We start from the raw sequence: 16,993 nt of genomic DNA on the forward strand, positions 1-16,993 counted from the left end.
ATTTGCAGCTGGTTGGAAAAATACAGGTAACTTTATGCTTCGAGTAGGTACTTTTGTCACCCGTGCACGATTTGCAGACGCGACTAGCACTAACCACTGCACAACGAGACTGCTGACTGACTGGCTCACTCAACTCATGCATGAATCGCGTGCCCTCCCCCGCACTGCGTGTCCCGCGGCCAGCCTGCGCCGCGTCTCCCCTGGCCCGACTGACTGACACCCCCCACTTCTTCTAATGCCACTTCTTCAAAATAGACTTGCCCAGGTCGAAAACCAACTTCAATTGCACTGTACCTGCGCGCCCGCATGTGGTATTTTGTGGAAGAGCCACACTCAAGGGGCCAAACAGCTGCATGTGGCTCACAAGCCTCGGTTTGCCGACCACTGCACTAGACCACGATAAGCATCTCAAAAACAGGAACCGCTTGTGTTGTTCATCTTTGTAATCCCAGTGTCTGGCACTCCGTGGGCCCTCAATGAATATTTGTTATACTGAATTGACATAAAATATGAGAGACGTATGAGAAAAGTGATGGGCTCAGCTTGACATTTCAACAGATGGTTTGAATCAGATATGACTCCAACCTATAAAACCTCAAGTCCTCGTCGGAAAACTTCATCCACATTCCTTCCAGAATGACTTGGCTCCCCAGTTTATCCTGTAATAAAGCACAGAGTACCTTCTCAGATGGAATTTCCATGAATCATCAGTGTTCAGTTCAGTGCCTGCCCTGGGCATCCCCCAGCCGCAGACAGTCGCACAGAGTGTTTACCTTTAGGTGACTCCACAGTGCCAGGAGCTCTGTCCGTGGTGGGTCATACTTACAGCTGAGATTTTAGTTGCCATGCTTGGTAAATCAAAGTGAGTGCTCATTCTCCCCCCTTGTGCAGGGTGACACCCTAAAAACCAAAGGTGGGGTACATTTCTCTACCCACTGAGGACGCTCTAAGCCAGCCGTGGGCAAACTACGGCCCGCGGGCCGGATCCAGCCTGTTTGAAATGAATAAAACTATTGAAAAAAAAGACCGTACCCTTTTATGTAATGATGTTTACTTTGAATTTATATTAGTTCACACAAACACTCCATCCATGCTTTCGTTCCGGCGCTCCGGTCCAGTTTAAGAACCCATTGTGGCCCTCGAGTCAAAAAGTTTGTCCACCCCTGCCTAAGCTCTAGATCCTGCCAGCTCGGCTCGCCATGGAAAGCAGGACGGGGGGGCATTTCCAGCAGGATAGCTAACCCATAGAGACTAATGTAAAGTGAGCCAACCACTGGTCCCTCCACCTTTTCCATTTCACTGCCCATCTCTGGGACATGGCTGGGGAAGAAACCTTAAGGAAACTTCATTCTTTCCCCCTTTGCTTCAGGTTGCTTTTATCAATCTAGCATAAAGGAGCAAGAGAACTAGAGAAAAAGGATATTTTTAAAGGAAAGGACAGGGATGTATAGTTATCTTTTAATATATCATATGATTTATGCCAGAAATACTAATTGAGCACCTACTAAGTGCCAGGCAATGTTTTCTATGGGGAGGATACAAGAATGATGAAGCAGACCCAAGTTTTTGACCTCATAAACCTTATATTCTAGTGGGAAAGAGAGCTAATACATAAGAGAAGTATATGTATTATGTTAAATAATAATAATTTCTAAACAGAAAAAATAAAGCAGAGAAGGAGGATATAAAGTTTTTGGAAGAGACATTGAAATTTTAGGAAGGATGGCCAGGAAAGGCTGGCTAAAAATATGACCATGAAGGAGAGACCAGAAGAAAATTAGTGACTTAGTAATGTGTATCTTTAGGAGAATAGCATTTCAGGTAGAGTAGATGAAAGGCTTGTCATAATTCCATAGTATTTAAGACAATGCAATACTGGCATAAGAATAGACAAATCAGCCAATGGAACAGAATACAGAACCCAGAAGTGGACCCACACCTATGAAGAAGCCTGGTATATGCCAAATCAACGGAGGGGAAAATGGACATTTCTAAATGGTGCTGGGACAATCGGCTTCCTATATGAGGGAAAATGTATTTCCTACCTCCCGCTATAAACAAAAATCAATTCCAGATGATTTAATGACTTACATATGAATGGCAAAACTTTAAGAATTCAGAACAAATATACAGATGGTCTTGATATAGCAAAGAATTTCTTAAATAAGACATTAAGAAAAAGCGCAAGCAGTTCTGGACATGGATGACGGTGGTAGTTGCGCAACAGTGTGAATATACTTAATGCCACCTAATGAACTGTGCACTCTAAATGATTAAAATAAGTTTTGTGTAATATACATCAATTTCTCTTAAAAAGCACGTAGGATACATTTTTAATGAGCCACAAATTGGTAAAAGAAAGTCATCAGCTATAGTTAACACAGTTTTAGTATCAGAAGATACTAAATAGGAGAAAAAGATAAAAACACAATAGAAAAGTGGTGGGGCAACCTAAATAGATATTTCACAACAAAGGAAACATAATGACCAAGAAATATACAAAATATGTTCAGCCACATTAGTAATTGGGGAAATGCAAATTAAAATCACAGTAATGTACTATTCTACACCCACTAGATGGACAAAAATTTCAAAGTCTGAAAACATCAAGCGTTGATGGGAACTCATAGTCTGCAGGTAGAAGTATTAGTGGATGCATCTACTTTTGAAAACCATTTGGCATCACCTGGTAAATGTGACCCTGTGTCTCAGTGCAGTAATTCTACTCTAAGTAAATTCTCTAAAGAAATTCTTTTGCATAAGCATCAAAAAACGTTAACAAGAATGTGCATAACAACATCAAAGTTTCCAGTAAAACACTGGAAATACCCATCATCAGGAAAATGAGTAAATAAATTGCAGTCAAGTCACACAGTGCAATATGAGAAAACAACAGTGAGAATGAATGAATTACAATTAAGGTAAGCATGTCAACATGGATGAATCTCGAAAGCATAATGTTAACTGAAAAATCAGGCACAGAACACATCAATGTGCTGGGTATCTTCCATTCCACCCCCTCGCCCTCCACGCTCGTCCTCACCCCTGCTCTCTGCTCCTGACTTGTATGAACTATATATATATATGTCTTCCGGTGCCTGTTGTTTCTAGAACTTCTAAAGTCAATTAAGAGCCCCAACAGCCAATGGGAAGGAGGGGAGGAAGGGAGGCCACTGTATTTATTGCCTTGGATGCCTCCCTGCAAGGCTGCCTGTGTCCTCAACCTGTCACTGCTCCTCTCTCGGTGACTGACTCTAGAGACCTCCCTCACTCTAGGTCTGGTAATAGCTCCCTTCCTTCTACCTTCAGGTCTCAACACAGTAATGTGTCTACTTCAATGGAATCCTAGTTGACTTAACTACATTCCTTATAGTTCCCAACTTCCACACCTTCACAAACAGTTTCTGCAGAAAAACTGTCTTAGAATTAACCTATGTTGAGTGTGCCATCTGTCTCTCTTGTTGGGCCCTAATGGGTACATTTAGCATGTATATAAAAGCTTTTAAAAAGTGAAGTAACCTATTGTTCAGGGATGCGTACTACAGGTAGGACATTATTTTTTAAAATCAAGATCGTGGTTAACTCTGACTGGAATCCACTGTGCTAGATACTAAGAATCACCTTATTGGTGCTAAAAGGAATTTAATTGAAGAAAGGAAGCATGAGAAAAGAATCCAGGTAATCAAGGAATTAGCCTCAAATGCAATTTTATTTTATGCTCTATAATTAATGACATTTTTCAATGTACAGTACTGTCTGTATAACATGACAAATGAGAACTAAAGCAAACTGGTTATTTTGCATGAATTCGATTAGATTCTGGCTATATCCATTGTTATTTTTGTGCCTGAACTACTCTGAATATTTGAATTTTTAACATGAGACTAGTTTTTAGATCATGAGTTCCTTGAGACCAAGTTGACGATCTCATTCATTTTCGCACTCCTGCCTCCACCACAGCTCCTGGCACAGGGCAGACACACCATAGCTGTCTGCTGAACTGAACTGAACCCTCCCGTATTTACACCCAATTCCAGATGGGCTTTCATGCACTTCATGATGTAATCTTTCACAGAAGATGTGTTTCCACTTTAGATTTTGGCTTTCCCACTCAAATTCCTAATCAAAATATTTTCTTCCAGTTGGCTGATTTTTAGAAACTGAAGTAGGTGTAAATATGATCCCGTTACAATGCCAAGATTCAGTTCCAACCTGACTGATAATCATGTCCAAAACTTAGCATTCGTAGCTAGAAAATGACTTTAGCATTTCAGAAAATGGAAATAAAAAGTAATAATAATAAATCTGCCTTACTCTGACTAATCTAAACACTTCAGGATCAATGTTCAGGGTTATCCTAAGTGCAGAGAGACAAGGGAACTTCCTAACACACAGGGAGTCACCATATCTGCATTTTCTTCTCTTTGAACAGCTAAACACATCTATCAGCCACACGACCATGTGGTAAAAACTTCGCCCATCTAGAAAGACATGATTTTTTCCTGTGAGGTTAAATATTTCAGGGTCCTGCCTGAGAAGCCGTATCCTATGTACTTGGGACTTCACTCTACTGGGGACTTCTCACTTACTGCTCTCTGTCCACACCTCTCTGCCCCATGAGGCCTAGGCCATGAGCCCCCACGTCAAATGCTACAAGCGCTTTCAGAGGGTCAGGCTCCATTGCCTCCCCATTCAATACCACCTCCTCACCCAACCCACACACATACCCAGGCCACACAGGCAACTTTAGAACCAAGGTCAGTCTCCCCTGAGGTCACTTATGAAGGAATTAGGTTGTTTTGTGCTCTTTCCAGTGGGTTGATAGGAGCAGCTGTTTTCCCAGAGACTCTGTTTAAAGATCTTCACTGGGAATTTTCTGTCTGCTATGCAGAGTTAATCCAATCTCTTTTATATTAACTCCAGGCTTTTCCAATTATCTTTGTTTCCTGATAATAATGGTATTGGCATTTGTGGAGCACATTATAGTTTTCAAAGCAATTTCATTTATATGACCTAACCAAGGATTTCTCAAACCAATTGAATCTCTGGGGTCTCTTCATTCAACTATAATTTCCATTTTTTTCCATCCATTTTTATGGTAAGCTTTAAAAGTATAATAAAAAGCATATCAAGCGTCATCTGGGAGACTGCTATTTCCAAATAGTGCTATATGACTTCAGTGACAGCCACTGCATGTAACGCCAATCCCATTGGTATCGTACAATCATCTGAAATCACAGTGTGGCTTGCCATGTATCGGTAAACATGTCTAGCTGCCCTTGGATTATTAGCACATTCTAAGGCCAAAATTTCAATCATCACCTTGCCTTACCAGTGTTATTAATGTGGCTTTTTTCAACAGTTATAAATACAAAAATATCTTCTATCTTGCAGTCATAATTTGCAATTGCAAGACATTCTAGTCTCATGAATAAGTCATTTGTTTCTTAAGACATTTAGTAAGTTGAATTTTGGTTTGCTATTGTGAAAACAAACCAGTGTAGAAAAATAAAGCACTACTGAAAAGGTGAACTTTAACATGAAAAGGATTCATTAAAGCCAAATACAATAAATGATACTTTAGTTCATTGAACAAAGATTTCACAGTGATTTGCCAATGTTATCACCAATAAGGGTTTACTCTCCAACATTTACAGGGAACTCATACAACTTAACAAACGAAGGACAAACAACCCAATCAAAAAATGGGCAACAGATCAGTAGATGAATGGATTAGAAAACTGTGGTACATCTACACGATGGAATACTATGCTGCTCTAAAAAGGAAGGAACTCTTACCATTTGCAACGGCATGGATGGAACTGGAGAGCATTATGCTAAGTGAAATAAGCCAGTCAATAAAGGAAAAATACCACATGATCTCACTCATTCATGGACAATAGAGACCATTATAAACTTTTGAACAATAATAGATACAGAGGCAGAGCTGCCTCAAACAGATTGTCAAACTGCAGCGGGAAGGCCGGGGAGGGTTGGGGGGCAGGAGGTAGGGGGGTAAGAGATCAACTAAAGGACTTGTATGCATGCATATAAGCATAACCAATGGACATAAGACACTGGGGGATAGGGGAGGCTAGGGGACTGTCTAGGGCGGGCGGATAAAATGGATACATATGTAATACCCTTTGTAATACTTTAAGCAATAAAAAAAAAATGGGCAACAGACCTAAATAGATACTTTTCGAAAGAGGACATAAGGAAGGCAAAGAGACATATGAAAACATGCTCAAAGTCACTAATCATCTGAGAGATGCAAATCAAAATGACAATGTGGTACCATCTCACACCTGTCAGAATGGCTATCATCAACAAATCAACAAACAACAAGTGCTGGAGAGGATGTGGAGAAAAACGAACCCTCGTGCACTGCTGGTAGGAATGCAGACTGGTGCAGCCACTGTGGAGAACAGTATGGAGTTTCCTCAAAAAACTAAACATGGAACTCCCATTTGACCCAGTGATCCCACTGCTAGGAATATATCCCAAGAAACTAGGAACACCAATCAGAAAGGATATATGCACCCCTATATTCATAGCAGCACAATTTACCATAGCTAAGATTTGGAAACAGTCTAAGTGCCCATCAGCAGATGAGTGGATTAAAAAACTGGTACATCTACACAATGGAAGACTACGCTTCGGTAAAAAAGAAGGAATTCTTACCATTTGCAACAGCATGGATGGAACTGGAGAGCATTATGCTAAGACAGTGGTTCTCAACCTTCTGGCCCTTTAAATACAGTTCCTCATGTTGTGACCCAACCATAAAATTATTTTCGCTGCTACTTCATAACTGTAATGTTGCTACTATTATGAATCGTAATGTAACTATCTGATATGCAGGATGATCTCAGGCGATCCCTGTCAAAGGGTCATTCAACTGCCAAAGGGGTCGCGACCCACAGGTTGAGAACCGCTGTGCTAAGCAAAATAAGCAAGTCAGAGAAAGATAAATATCACATTATCTCACTCATTTGTAGAATTTAATGAACAACATAAACTGATGAACAAAAACAGATCCAGAGACTGAGAAGCATCGATCAGACCGTAAAACTTCAGAGGGAAGGTAGGGGAGGGTGGGGGTAAGGGGAAGAGATCAACCAAAGGACTTGTATGCATGCATATAAGCATAACCAATGGACACAGACACCAGGGGGGTGAGGGCATTACTTGGGGAGGGGATGAGGGGGAAATAGGGGGATAAGGACATATGTGTAATTCCTTAATCAATAAAGAAAAAAATAAAATAAATAAGATATCACATTAATACATTTGCTATTGATTATGTGTTGAAATGGTAAGATTTTGGATATGTTAAATAAAGCACATTATTAAAATTTAAAAAAAAGATTTCACAGTAATTGGAGTAAATATTTGTGGTAGAACACATGGATTTTCTTTTTTTTAATATATTTTATTGATTTTTTTACAGAGAGGAAGAGAGAGGGATAGTTAGAAACATCAATCAGCTGCCTCCTGCACACCTCCTACTGGGGATATGCCCACAACCAAGGTACATGCCCTTGACGGGAATCGAACCTGGGACCTTTCAGTCTGCAGGCCGATGCTCTATCCACTGAGCCAAACCTGTTAGGGCAGAACACATGGATTTTCACCAGGATTATAATTCAAAAGACATTTAGTGATTCCAATAAAACTGCTGAGCCCATTTAGCCAGTACTCAGTTGGCATTGCAAGTAGAAGTATTGCTCTGATTCTGTCTTTGTGTATATCAACTGGCAACAGTGTACAGACAATGTAAATTTTTCTGTTAGCATTTTGCAGGGGACAATTAAATTGATTGGCCTTCCAATCAAGTGTAGTGGTTAAAAACAAATTTATTTTTTAAATAAAAAACTAAATAAGCAACTGTGGTAAGGACAATGATTCAGATAATGAGTTACTGTTGTCAAATAAAAAACATCAAGTCACCCTGGCATGTGTGGCTCAGTTGGGTGAGCATCCTACAGTACACCAAGAGGTCACTGGCTTCATTCCAGGTCAGACCACATGCCCAATCCTCAGTAGGGGGCATGCAGGAGGCACCTGGTTGATGTTTCTCTGATCAGTATTTCTCTCTCCCTCTTCCTTCCTCTCTAAAAAAAATTAATAAAAACATATTTTTTAAAAAATATCAAGCCCTACCCGGTTTGACTCAGTGAATAGAGCATTGGCCTGAGGACTGAAGGATCCCAGGTTCGATTCCAGTCAAGGGTATGTACCTTGGTTGCGGGCACATCCCCAGTAGTGGGTGTGCCGGAGGCAGCTGATTGATGTTTCTCTTTCATCGATGTTTCTAACTCTCTATCCCTCTCCCTTCCTCTCTGTAAAAAACCAATAAAATATATTGATTTTAGTAACAAAGTGACTAAATATTTCTATAATTAACCTCAACACATGCTCTTCAATTTTAGCAAAACATTACCAAGAAAATTAACTTCATACTGTTAACTGGAATTGTATTGATTTTACTATTTTGTGTTTAACATGTAAATGTATTTAGGCTTTATGTGGGTATCTTAACCCTACACATATAAAAACTATCATAATAACAATGACATCAAAATTATACACATCAACTCCAAATATCCTTGATAATTTTCTTAAGGGCTTTTTTACATTATTCAGTTTGAGAAGTACTAATCATAAATTAGATTAGTACTTCTAGATTAGATTAACAGTAAACCTTTTGATTTATAATGCTTCTCAGGATAAATGCTACCTACAGGAACTTAATATGGGTGTGGTTTTTTTTGGTTGTTTTTTTTTTTTTTGGAAAAAGGACTGTATTTAACAGAATTTCACCTTCCCCAAGTGAACAATCTTTTCTTAATATCATTAAATATCCATTCAGTATCCAAATTTTCCTGATCACATCATAAATATGTTTTATTGTTGGTATTATTTGAATCAGGCCCTGAACAAGTCCACATTGCTGGATATATCTCTTTATATGCTTACAGAGCACAGTACGACTCTTTAATAACAGGTCTTTCTTCCTGTTTATTTTTCCCCTTGCCATTTACTTGTTGAAGAGAGCAGGTCATTGATTTTTAGAATTCCCTGTATCCTGGTTATAGCTGATTGCATTCCAGGTGTTACTTAGCATGTTCCTCTTATCCCTGGATTTTCAGTGAAAGAGCAGATAGGCCTAGAGGCTCGATCAGATTCACATTTGCTTTGGTGGCAAGAACACATCATTAGCGGTACTATGTATTTCTCATTGAATCATCACAGAAGGCTCATGTTGTCTGGTTATCTCTTTTTGTGATAATTGATCAGTGAGTCCAGACGTTGTCAGCTGATCCATTCATTTTAACTTTCCAAATTCCCTTCATCTACTGGTTTTAGCAGTCATTGATGATTATTGACTAGATTCAATATTTCATTAGGGGAACTTAATATGGTTTTTGACAAATTTACAAACTAAAAATCAACTTAGATTTTAGAAATTTAAAAACCAATTATTGCTTTCTCTTTCAATAATTATTTTATTTGAATTAGAGATCATGGACTTTTATGACTAAGTCATTTCTAGAATGCAGTGGCTATGGGATAGAGTGTTTATTTTATGGGAGACAATGTTGTTTTCTCTTCCAAATGGTTTCGAACATCCTTTAACTCTAATGGAATTACAAAATATTAAGGGGGAAAATGTGCTTTAGTAGTTGTATATCTGAGAGACAGAGATAAGACATTTGATATATTTATATCTAAGCCATATTGTGGCTACCCAAGCAACAATTTTCATATCTCTGTTGGGAACATAATTTTTAATGTACTATTTAAAATTCAACAGCCACCTCGAACTCAATGAAACATATGGAAAAGTGCTGGAGGAAAATTTTAATGCCAAAAATGTTTGCTAATGATTCAAGTATGTACTTAAAAATGAGATACTTAAAGACTCGAGAGTTAAGTAACCTTGAATGAAATATATATATATATATATATATATATATATATATATATATATATATAACCACATTCATATATTTTCAAATGTGACTCTGCTCAAAAAAAATAAACTAAATAATAACTAAGTTACTTGGCAGAGATTTATATTTAAAGTGAGTTTTCCCCTAAATACTTTTTTATTATCATAAAAGGCCCAGATGAGGTAATGCATCATAGTTGGTGGTTTCAATTTGGAAGTAAAATGAGTTCAAATTTGGAAGCGAGAATTTTGTGGTACCCCCACTAAGGGTAGAGACTGAACTTTATCTCAGCTTTTGACCTCCCAGCCAGTCTCTAGGAATGTCTTCTGAAGTATCTTTCTAGAGTGGGTGCCATGGATAGCACAAGAAAATAGAACCAGAGTTGCCTTAGGATTCAGTCTTAACTCATTCTTAATTTCGACACATATAATCAATTATCCACAAACATCTTTATATCTTTTTATGTTAGTGCACATGTGGAGGAAATCAGAGTCGGGCTGGCAAACTTTCTCCACTTTATTCTTAAGACTAATCATTTCAAATCATCAGGTATGAAACATCCAGGTCTGTTTCTTCCATTCTTAAGACCACCAGGCCTGACAACGATCCAAACTCGGGGCCAACACGAGTTTCAGCTCTGGCAGCAGTCTTCAAAAGGAGAGGTGGGAAGGATAATAAAGCTCAGAAGGGGGTCTTAGCCACACCAGGTGCTAAAATAATTGCTTTCCTGTGCTTAAGGTAGTCAGATATTCCTTCTGTTTCTTGCAAAAAATATATATTTATGCAAAAAAAGACCTAAAACATCATGTATTTGAAATCAACTACCTATTTTCCAAAATCAGCTTCTCTCACACCAACAGTAATAGCAGGACAGAAAAGGCAAACCCTCCCTATCCCCTTTTGATACGAGGAAAGCTCTTCGCATCAGGATGCTTTCGAAGGAGAGGCAGAGAGCATTAAAGGTGCTGCTTCCCATGAGACACAATTGGAAAGAAGTCCAACTTCACATCTCACCATAGTGACCAGGACTATTGTCTCTGAAGGTAGAACCACAACTATGCTGGCAGGGAAAATAGCAATACAAGTTTAACCTAAGATTTATCCAGAAGATTAACGTCTGTCTTTGAGCAATGTTACTCATTTGCTGTCAACTAATCAAGAAACCAACAGCTTTGTTATTCTTACTGCAGGGAAGATTGAACTCCAACTAGAAGATACACATTAAAGCACAATCAAAGGACTGGAGCCCATTCACTACCCAGACCCCAGAGCTCTCTCTCTCTCTCTCTCTCTCTCTCTCACACACACACACACACACACACACACACACACACACACACACACACCAGACAGTAACGTACAACTAGTATATTCATACACACCCAGATCTGACACCCAGGGTGTTGTTCTAATCTAGATCTCCTCTTTTGCAGAGAGGCTCAATTTTTCCCAGAGGAATTGAAGTTGCTGGACCAAGACACAAGAAGCCAGAGATGCTAGTGAGGATGGAGGGAGTACAGGGTGCAGGTGCAAATGTAAGAGCCTAAAACCCAAGTCCGAAGTGGAGGAAGCATCGCCAGGACATGGCTCCTGATGCAAGAGAAAGTCCAAGTTAGCTAAAAACTTAACACTTCTCCTTCCTATATTGTCAGGTCCTTTTGAAATTACCTTAACCCTTCAGTAACGGACTTCATGTATAGATGTATAGTGTTCAGTGCTGAGTGTGTGTGTGTCTGTGTGTGTGTGTGAGTGTGTGTGTGTGTGTGTGTGTGTGTGTGTGTGAAGGTTTCTACCCCACCTCACTCGCTCCTGGGCCTTAGTAGAGAAAGGACATTAACCCTCTGTGGATTTGCCAACTGGTGCTTTACAAAGAGACTCACATACTGTAGCATAAACTAAACCCCTGCACACCTGAGGAGCATCTCTCGAGCAAGGTTCTGCTACTTTAAGGACATACCTCTGGCTTAGGTAAGGTAACTGGACAGCACATCTGATAATATGGGAGAAGAGAAGTGGAAAATAGATTCTCAGATCTCCTCTCTATACCAAAACGTAAGAGTATCCTGGCTCATCTCTGGCTTCCAATATCTCCTCCTTTAATTAACTGCAAAGGAATTAGGTACAGTTCTTCATTGGATTCAAGAAGAAATGTGTATCTATTAGTGTATTGATTCAGTTAACAAAAGTTTGTTGGATGCCAAGCATGGGTGGACTGGGAAAGAAGGTAAGATGGGACACAAGGAGCTCAGAAAATTATTGCTTTGGATATTTCAGTCCAGGACATTGATTTCCAAATGCTGGTCCTGGAACCACGGATTGTTTGGGGCCAATCTGCAGCAAAATGAGTAAACTAAGGGCATTGTAAGTCAGTACATGGTTGGGAAGGATTGTTTTTCATTCTGAGAGTATGTCCTTCCAGCACCTTTCTGTTAAAATGTACTTATTTATTTTATCATATGGGAAATTCTCGCCCTAACCGGTGTGCTCAGGGGGTAGAGTGTCGGCCCTTGGACTGAAGGGTCCTGGGTTCAATTCCGGTCAAGGGCATGTACCTTGGTTTCGGGCTCGATCCCCAGTAGGGGACGTGCAGGAGACAGTTGATCTGTGTTTATCTCTCATCGATGTTTCTAACTCTCCATCTCCTTTCCTCTCTGTAAAAAAATCAATAAAAATGTGTTTTTTAAAACATGAGAAATTCTGTCAATGTTTTAAGTTTTGTAAAATCATAAAATTTGGGAAGTGTTGAAGATAATACATATATCGCCCTGAATAAAACCTAGTATTTTTACAGTACCTTACAGTTTATAAAGAGCTTTCATGTGCATTATTTCATTGGAATCCTACGCACTCTCCTCCCTAAATACACACATGCACACACACAAACGCAGGCACAGAAGGAAATGTCCACAGTCACAGGACTAGTAAATACAAGTAAGGATGAGAACCAGAGCATCTGATTCCAATCCTACTGTAAGAAACAGTGTGAAGATGGAACTGACAGGGCCTAGGCACATGGGAGAACGGGATTTTTTTTGGGGGGGGAGGGGGGCGAGCCATTACCCTAAACATCAAGTTTATTGTGCTGTTCTTACATTCCAAACCCAACCCCCTCTCCCAATGGGGGACAGCACAGGGATTTTCACAGTACCTGCATGCCTCCCCATCAAGCTTCCCCCTCTTAAGCCTCAGTCCCTCTATCATTTGGTCCACTGAAACGTAGGCAGGGACAAGGGCTGAGGAGAATGGGAATTTCTCCTTGGAAGGACAGGAGGAAGAGCCCAGAGAACTTGATAACTCCCCACCTCCTGTGCCCTAGGAGAACAGAGATCAGGAGAATGCAGAATCAGAGTGATTCAGATTTTGGTGTGTGTGTTTTCTGTTTTGTTTTGTTTTTAATTGACTTCAGAAAGGAAGGGAGAGGAAGAGATAGAAACATCAATGATGACAGTGAAGCATTGATCAGCTTCCTCCTGCACGCCCCCCTATTAGGGGTCGAGCCCACAACCTGGGCATGTGCCCTAACAGGGAATGGAACCATGACCTCCTGAGGTTCATAGGTCGATGCTCAACCACTGAGCCACACCAGCTGGGCTGTTTTGTTTTTTGTTGTTCACTATTCTGAAATGCATTTTCTGTACATGATTTTTAACTTCTGGAGCAATACACAAGGTTTGGGCAACTTGACAGTCATCTTACACCAATGAAAATAACAATGAAAGGACTACTTTTACTGTTTAAAGGAAGCAAATGCTTTTCATGATTTGGAGAGGGAGGAGAATGAAGGGGAATCCAGGGCTTTGCACAAAGGCCCGACTTGGTAGCTGTTAAAACTGTGCTCTCCATGGTGACATTTGCCCCCCCTCACATGTGACTCTCACCCTGCTTTCCAGGTCACCTCCCCAGGGCGCTGCCTGCGCCCAGCATCCCCAGCAGTTATGTGCTTCCACTCTTCATCTCTCTGCTCTCGTCATTCTGTCAGCCCAGAGTGCCAGTCTGCAAATTGATTTTTTTTAAGCTGGTGTTTAAATTTTTAAACTTTTCATTTTGAAATAGTTCAGGCTTATAAAAAAGTACAAAATAGCACCATAAAGTACCTGTCAACCTTCCTCAGCTGACTCCGACAACCTTGTCCCACTGGTGTTTTTTTTTTTCTCATCCAAAATCCCACATCACACTTAGTTGTCATGTTTCCTTAGTCTCCTTTATATAGGACAGTTCCTGAGACTTTTTTGTACTTCACATCCTTGGTACTTTTGAAGAGGACGAGCTAGTTCTTGTGTACATGGCCCATGTTTCCTCATGATCAAACTCATGGTGTACAATTCTGATAGGAGTATGCCCTTCCAGGGAAAGATGATGTGCCCGTTCCTCCATCCCTTTCATCCAATCCACGTTATTTGAACCTGGGTGTTGGTGATGATGGTTTTGCTTTTAGGTATGTCGGGGAAACAAGGATAGATGGCATATATATGGGAAGAAGGTAAGCCTTCACTTTTGTAAACGAGGTGTTAAGGTGCCTGTGGACCTGTTCACATGGGAGTAAGCATCAGGATTTGGCAATTAAGTTTGCGACTCAGAAGAGATTTAAAACAAGGAGAGAAACAAGTCCTTCTTTTAAGTTCCTGGAAAATTTGTATTTTCTTTTATTCCCTCCTTTTACTTTCTCTTTAGTTCCCTAAAATCAGTTCATTAAGAACAAAGCTAAAGATTATAATTCTATCTCATTAAACTACAATATGCTATCAACCAAACATACAACCAGACTTTTCTCATGCCAAATATTTCCTTTGGCAGAAGAAACATTTAGGACTCTTTTTCTATAGAATTAATGTAGACTAATTAGGTTCAAAGTAAAATAGTGATTTACTACTGGTTAAAGCTCTAAGTACTAGATCAGATATTCTACATCTAAACTGCTATTAATATAAAGCCCAATTCTTACTGATAAGAAAATCTTGTTTCAGAATGCAGATGTATTTGATATATAGATGTAATTATTGGCACCAAAACTGTTGGCAGCATTTCCTCACACCAGCTGGGGGAAAAGAAGCAAACAACTCTTAAATGGATGGCTTATAAATAACATTTGGAAACTGAAATTCTACCAATTTTTGTACTACAAAAAAGCTTTCTTTTTTCTGATTATAAAAGTAATATACCTTTTTTTAAAAATATATTTTATTGATTTTATACCGAGAAGGAGGGAGAGGGAATAGAGAGTTAGAAACATCAATCAGCTGTCTCCTGCACACCCTCTACTGGGGATGTGCCTGCAGCCAAGGTACATGCCCTTGACTGGAATCGAACCTGGGACCCTTCAGTCCACAGGCCGACGCTCTATCCACTGAGCCAAACCGGTTAGGGCAATATACCTTTATTATAAAAAATTAAATTGATATAGAAAATATGACAAAGTAAAAAATTTCTAAGACTCTACCATTTAGAAATAACTTTAACTTTTTTGTATTTCCCTTCATGTAATTTTTATCAGATATACATAAATAGTAAAAGTTTATTATATATGTATATTACCTGCATATATAAATGTATATGACTGTGATTATACTATAAAACTGTTTGAATCTGTTTTTGTTCATTTAGTGACAGATTATGGACCTCTCCCCCTCTTATCAATAAATGTAGCACTAATATTGTCATCTTTAATGACTCCATATTACTCCAGTGCATGACTGTACTGTAATATATTTCATCAGTTTTCTATTAATAACACATTAAGTCATGTCTAGACTTTCACTATTACAAACTACATTGCAATGAATATCCTTGTGTATACATCTTTGTATGGTTATCTCTTTGAACTGAAATTGCCAAGTCAAAGAATGTTTGACATTTTAATGTTTTTGCCAAATTGTCATTCTGAAAGGTTGGACTAACTTATTAAAGTTACTAATTTGTTGCATCTATAAAATGTTTTAATATCTATAATTTATTTATACTCAATCTTTATTTTGTGTTGTGTTTTATTAAAATTGGTTTACATATGGAAAAGTGATATTGGGTAGATGAGAGGTGACTGAGGGAGAGACATTTTTACTCTCTATAATTTAATGTATTACTTGGTTAATTAAAAACATACACTATTAAAATCAGAACATAAACTACATCTTTAACTTTTGACAACACACATTTAAACAGTATGAGTAATAGCTTTTTGAGCTGCATGGCATCCAAGTGTATCTGCCAAAAGTTAAACTCAAAGACTAAACTTGGCAATATTGCAGTGAAGTGCAGCTGGTTTATCTTATCTGACATCCAAACATTTAAGGAAAATAAATTTACCCACAGGCTTTATAATGGCTATTAGCTGAAATAGTCTCCCAAGTAGAACTTTTACTTTTAGATTCAACTTTCTTTATCTTTAGGCTTTTCTTCCTTCAGAGAAAGTTTGCCCTGTGCTCCTTATATTTTCATGAAACAAACTATTAAGATTCTGTCACTCTCCCGTGTGTGACCATACATATTTTATTGTCCAAATAAGCAGACTTTGGGGAGTGAGAGGGTGTGCTATAATAATTATGCTGGTGTAACAAGAGTAAACCAGAAACATCACATACAAAGTAGACTGAATAAGCACCCTACTTATAAGTATTTTTAACTACTGTGATTTTAGGGATTAGATTTTTTAAATTTCAATATTTATTAAACAACAAGTAGGTGCTGTAGGAGTCAGAAATAATATATGACCCATGAGCTAGTCTTTCAAGAAAGTTAACAGGCACTTAGGGATACAGGACCAGTGGCAATAAAAGGAACTCTGGCAAATGCCAAGAAGGCCAACAACAACAAACACCAAACATTGCTCATTAGGACCTTACAAATCTTTCAGACATTTAATCTACTTTTCTTCATAATACACAAGTGAAATTAAATATTATCTTCATTTTAGAGTTGAGGCTGAAAAAAAGTTATAAGATTCTCCCAAAGTCCCCAAGCTAGTATAAACTGAGACTAAACCAAAAACTCTAACATAACCCTATGTTAATCTTCAGTACCTGCTACCTGTATATGTGACT

The 16,993-nt window shown here is 38.8% G+C and overlaps 1 long non-coding RNA gene across 1 annotated transcript in view; it reads right to left on the reverse strand.

Moving 5' to 3' along the window:
* Positions 1-284: 284 nt before the first annotated feature.
* Positions 285-16,993, reverse strand: part of LOC132237190 (uncharacterized) — an 81,126-nt gene continuing 64,417 nt past the window's right edge. The window contains exon 4 of the long non-coding RNA XR_009453478.1: positions 285-659. This is a non-coding gene — a long non-coding RNA (uncharacterized LOC132237190). The remainder of the gene's footprint in view (positions 660-16,993) is intronic.

This window comes from Myotis daubentonii, chromosome 6, assembly GCF_963259705.1.
Source record: "Myotis daubentonii chromosome 6, mMyoDau2.1, whole genome shotgun sequence".
Lineage (NCBI taxonomy): Eukaryota > Metazoa > Chordata > Mammalia > Chiroptera > Vespertilionidae > Myotis > Myotis daubentonii.